This window comes from Acinonyx jubatus, chromosome D2, assembly GCF_027475565.1.
Source record: "Acinonyx jubatus isolate Ajub_Pintada_27869175 chromosome D2, VMU_Ajub_asm_v1.0, whole genome shotgun sequence".
NCBI classification, from domain to species: domain Eukaryota; kingdom Metazoa; phylum Chordata; class Mammalia; order Carnivora; family Felidae; genus Acinonyx; species Acinonyx jubatus.
Window position 1 is genome coordinate 23,213,873 of NC_069393.1, and position 6,000 is coordinate 23,219,872.

Consider the following 6,000-nt stretch of genomic DNA (forward strand, 5'->3'; position numbering starts at 1 on the left):
ATGATCTCTGGGCAGGAGAAAACATAAATAAATCCCAGTGTTTCGATTCTGCTTAGGCTGGATCCTTGAAAAGTGAATTCCAGAGATGGCGTACATGGAGGGATAAGCACAAACCTTGGAACCATTTCAATATTTAAGTAATGGACAGCTTTAGATTGTAGGATTATTTTTTGTGGATTGAAGGTGGTGAATTTTTTTTTCATTCTTTTCTGTCCATGTTCTGTATCAATAAAATGGACACATCTGAAAAGTTCATTTAAGAACGGGATCTTTAATCTGTAGCACTATAATGTGTTTACTCTGCATTTGTAGCCATTATTCTAAGATATTTCAAGCCATTCCAAAAATGAGTTTTTCTCTTAGAGGAACCTCACAGAGGCGGGCCTGGCTCTCGTACCCACACTGTAAGGGGACACTGGTAAAGTTTGTATATGTAAGGATAGGTGTGTGGGAGGGTGAAGGAGAGCTTTTGGTACCCATGATTGCTATCCCAGAATATCTGAAGTGCTGTCACATGCAAGAATGCTTCTTTTGTGTGGCTTTCAGTCAGTGAAAGTTCTACAAAAGCAGACTTTTAAGTCATTGAACGAAAAATGTCTAAGTGCAACACAGAATAGGTCACCTTGTTGAAAAGTGAGCTCCCTGTCTCTGTGCCACTCTTTCCTTTGTGGTTGATGGGACTCTGCTTTGGGTAAGGAATTGTACTGGATTCTTCAAAGAACATTGAGCCCTGGGATTCTATCATATGTATTGATACTACATTATTGTAAATGTTGGCTGCATCAAACTGAATGTTGATGTGATAAATTGATTTTGGAAATTTTACTTCATTGACTTGGACTTGGTGAAGTTTGCTGTGACATGTTTCCACAGTTAACCTCAGAAGATGCTTTTGAGGTAAGTAGGGATGAGATATCATTTTCTTCTCTTGGCATGTGCAGAAACAGCATCAGGGGACATGGGAGATGTACACTGGCGTTGTTACCTCAGTCAGGACCATGTGACTCTGGGGAAGCATCTCACTTCACTGAATGTGTTTTCAGGGTTTAAAGAGAAAGTATGCTTTTTTTGTTACAACGTGGTTCCTGAATACAAGCCAACTACTTCATCTGATGTTAGTTGCGTCAATAGCAATTCTGTCCAAATTGGGGGGAATTGGCAATATTTGACTTAGTAAGAGATGACGTGTGACTCCAGTATCATACCTTTCTCAAGAATTTTTCAGGTGGTTTTGATGATACTTGACTTTTGCCTTTCTTTTGATAATACTTAAGAATGTGACTTCACCATATTTTACAATGAAGGTGGGGCTTAATAATTGTTGGGAAGAGTTGCCCATGGCCCAAGACCTCCTTCATGACTGAGCGAGAGTGGGATTCAGAATACCATCTTCCTGAATCTCAGCCAGTGCTCTTTTCGCCACATTGCGCCATCTCCTTGACAAGAGTCCCAGAACATGGCCCTAAATGTGTGCATTTGTTGATTGCACGATGGTTACCAGTGTCCTAAAATTCAGTTTAATATTTATTGTTAATGATTGCACCTATTTAATGCAAGTTGTTGTGAGGGGATATAAATATCACCACTTGGCAATCTGTAGATACTCTCCTTATAATAGAGCCACCCTAGGTTGGCAAGGAATTCCTGAGTTTCAGATCTTTCAGAATTTAGGGCACACATTTTTAGACACTTCAAACTTGCAGTTTGCAAACTGATGAGAGGGACACTGCATTTACCTCACTGGATGTATAGAGAAACAACTGGTTATATATCTCAATCCCTGGTCTTTGTTCAAGGCAAGGTGTTCATTTCCCTCACTGTCAAGAATGCACCCTTTTAATTTCATCCCTATTTAAGTCTACCTGTAACTTGACAGCATAGTTGAAATTTCTTATATAATCCTAAACACAGGGCTGGTGGAGGGAACTAGGATTCTTATCGGGTGAGGGGTAACCTATCATAAACACAGAGGTTTGAGGTGACGGGGTGGGTAAGAGCAAATGAGTAGGGATGCAGTAACCAGGATGCAGAACAAAGCCCAGAGCTTGCCTTCGTGCCCTGGCTCTGGCCTCCCTCTCCTATTTCCTCTAGCCCTGCAGTGCTGACTTGCCCCATGCCAGCCACTGACTCCCTTTCAGAGCCTCTTGACAACCTGCTGTCCCCCTACACAGCAGTTATATCCCATTATGCCCTCTGCCTGGAATGCCCTTTTTCTTCTCCACCTGGTTAATTTCTACTTAGCTTTCAGATTGCAGGTCAACTGTCACTGCCCCAAGGCAGCCTCATAACTTTTACAACACCATGTACTTTTGCCCTGTAGGACTAATCCCAGATGCCCCTTTAGACCTAATGGAATGATTCCTTGACTCGCATCTGCTGACTCCACTAGTCTGTCATTCCATGAACAAGAGGCCATGTCTACATCTTTTATCCCCAGTGTGTCCCCAGTGCCAGGTGCAGTACCTGGCACAGAGTGAGTCTTCAGTGAGTGAGTATTTGCAGAGTGTGTGAACATTAGTACCCTCAGATATGTTTTTTTTTAAAGCAAAGAAGAGTGAGAAGGTACATTTTCTCTTAGCTGGGAAGGATCAAAGAGGAAGTGGCATTTAGAGGATGAGTACCATTGGGGGCAGCAGAAGAGAGAAGAGCATTTGTGAGACCAGTGAGCCCTGGGAAACAATGTTATTTCACCTTCTGTGGCCATGTTTGCCTGGCAAAATCACTTGAATTTATACACATACAACAATTCATCCATCCACGCATCCAACCAGCCACTCACCACTATTCACGGGAGACTGTGAATAAGCCAATCACTGTAGTAAGTATAAGAGATATAGGTTGCCTCCTGACCACATATATTTGAGGTAGCTGGTGAAGTGATCTGAACTCAATCAGTCACTGTGGCCTCTGGAATGGTGTCTACATTACCCTGACTGGTCTTAGGGCTTTGTAGTCTTCCAGGACCACAGTACATAAACAGAATCCCAGACCCAGTCAGTCTCTGTCCTGTGACACTGTTTATCTTCTTCATGACATCGATTGCTATCTGAAATTATTTGTTTAATTATTTATTGTCTGTCCCCTACTCCTGCCTCATGGGAGGGCTTTGCCTGTCTGTTTCACTGAATACTGCCAAAATCCTGATTGATGATTTGTTCAATGAACAAATAAATTGATTCTAGAGAGAATCCTTCTCAGGAGATCTGATTTGGAGCAGGGCTAAGTAATATATCTCTCCCTGTTGACTGGGAGGTTACAAAAGAAGAAAAAAGACTTGGGGGAATCCCTCCAGCATGTAGAATAGAGGGAGGAATCTTTGGGGTCCCACATGTGGTCTGAATGTTCTTTCTTAGATGTCAGTAGTTCATCGCTAATGTTGTTCCTCGCTGGATAGCCTAGGCTTCTGCAAGACGGAAACCGAGCTCACAGCTAGGCCTGTGTCCCCAGATGGTAACAAACTCTTCTGAGATTACTCCACAGCAGTGACTCCTAAACATTGGTGGGAATCATAATCACTTGGGGAATTTGGTAAAGATACAAAGTGGTCTAGGACCTATCCTGCTTAAGCAAGCCCTGGCATCTGTGTTCTCTATCAGCTCTCTAACTAATTCTAATACACACCAAAGTTTGAAAACTAGTGCTCTGTATGGCTGCATTTCCCAACGTTTGTTCCAGGAATACTAATTTCTCAGAATGTTAATAGTTAAATAAATAAATAATCAGGTTAAACATGTTACCCTACTGCAGATGGTTCAGAATCATTAAAATGCAAATGTGCATTGTGAATCTCCTAGAGGGGGAAAAAGTATACAAATGCTTCTCAAACTTATCAGACCATGGAACTGTTTAGTTCTAGGGAACATGCATTAACATCTTTTTCGACTGCAAAAATAATGAGTGCTCAGAATATACTTTATTTATTTTATTTTATTATTATTTTTAATATGAAATTTATTGTCAAATTGGTTTCCATACAACACCCAGTGCTCACTTCAACAGGTACTCTCAATGCCCATCACCCACCGTCCTCTCCCTCCCACCCCCCCATCAACCCTCAGTTTATTCTCAGTTTTTAAGAGTCTCTTATGGTTTGGCTCTCTCCCTCTCTAACTTTTTTTTTCCTCCCCCTCCCCCATGGTCTTTTAAGTTTCTCAGGATCCACATAAGAGTGAAAACATATGGTATCTGTCTTTCTCTGTATGACTTATTTCACTTATCATAACACTCTCCAGTTCTATCCACGTTGCTACAAAAGGCCATATTTTTTCTTTCTCATTGCCACATAGTATTCCATTGTGTATATGAATCACAATTTCTTTATCCATTCATCAGTTGATGGACATTTAGGCTCTTTCCATAATTTGGCTATTGTTGAAAGTGCTGCTATAAACATTGGAGTACAAGTGCCCCCATGCATCAGCACTCCTGTATCCCTTGGGTAAATTCCTAGCAGTGCTATTGCTGGGTCTTAGGGTAGATCTATTTTTAATTTTTTGAGGAACCTCCACACTGTTTTCCAGAGCGGCTGCACCAGTTTGCATTCCCACCAACAGTGCAAGAGGGTTCCCGTTTCTCCACATCCTTGCCAGCATCTATAGTCTCCTGATTTGTTCATTTTGGCCACTCTGACTGGCGTGAGGTTGTATCTGAGTGTGGTTTTGATTTTATTTCCCTGATGAAGAGCGATGTTGAGCATCTTCTCATGTGCCTGTTGGCCATCTGGATGTCTTCTTTAGAGAAGTGTTTATTCATGTCTTTTTCCCATTTCTTCACTGGATTATTTGTTTCTTGGGTGTGGAGTTTGGTGAGTTCTTTATAGATTTTGGATACTAGCCCTTTGTCCGATAAGTCATTTGCAAATATCTTTTCCCATTCCGTTGATTGCCTTTTAGTCTTGTTGATTGTTTCCTTTGCAGTGCAGAAGTTTTTTATCTTCATGAGGTCCCAATAGTTCATTTTTGCTTTTAATTACCTTGCCTTTGGGGATGTGTCAAGTAAGAAATTTCTGCAGCTGAGGTCAGAGAGGTTTTTTCCTGATTTCTTCTCTAGGGTTTTGATGGTTTCCTGTCTCACATTCAGGTCCTTTATCCATTTTGAGTTTATTTTTGTGAATGGTGTAAGAAAGTGGTCTAGTTTCATTCTTCTGCCTGTTGCTGTCCAGTTCTCCCAGAACTGTTAAAGAGACTGTCTTTTTTCCATTGGATATTCTTTCCTGCTTTGTCAGAGATTAGTTGGCCATACTTTTGTGGGTCCAATTCTGGAGTCTCTATTCTATTCCATTGGTCTATGTGTCTGTTTTTATGCCAATACCATGCTGTCTTGATTACAGCTTTTATTAGAGGCTAAAGTCTGGGATTGTGATGCCTCCAACTTTGGTCTTCTTCTTCAATATTACTTTGGCTATTCGGGGTCTTTTGTGGTTCCATACAAATTTTAGGATTGTTTGTTCTAGCTTTGAGAAGAATGTTGGTACAATTTTGATTGGGATTGCATTAAATGTGTAGATTGCTTTGAGTAGTATTGACATTTTAACAATATTTATTCTTCCATTCTGTGAACACGGATTGTTTTTCCATTTCTTTATATCTTCTTCAATTTCCTTGATAAGCTTTGTATAGTTTTCAGCATATAGATCTTTTACATCTTTGGTTAGGTTTATTCCTAGGTATTTTATGCTTCTTGGTTTTATTGTGAATGGGATCAGTTTCTTTATTTGTCTTTCTGTTACTTCATTATTAGTGTATAAGATGTAACTGATTTCTGTACAGTAATTTTGTATCCTGAAACTTTGTTGAATTCATGTATCAGTTCTAGCAGACTTTTGGTGGAGTCTATCGAGTTTTCCATGTATAATATTATGTCATATGCAAAAAGTGAAAGCTTGACTTCATCTTTGCCAATTTTGATGCCCAGAATATACTTTAGTAAACACTTCAAAAGTACAATCACTGGGCAACCCCCTGTCTCTTTAGGAGAATTTCAAACCCTCTATCTTAAGAC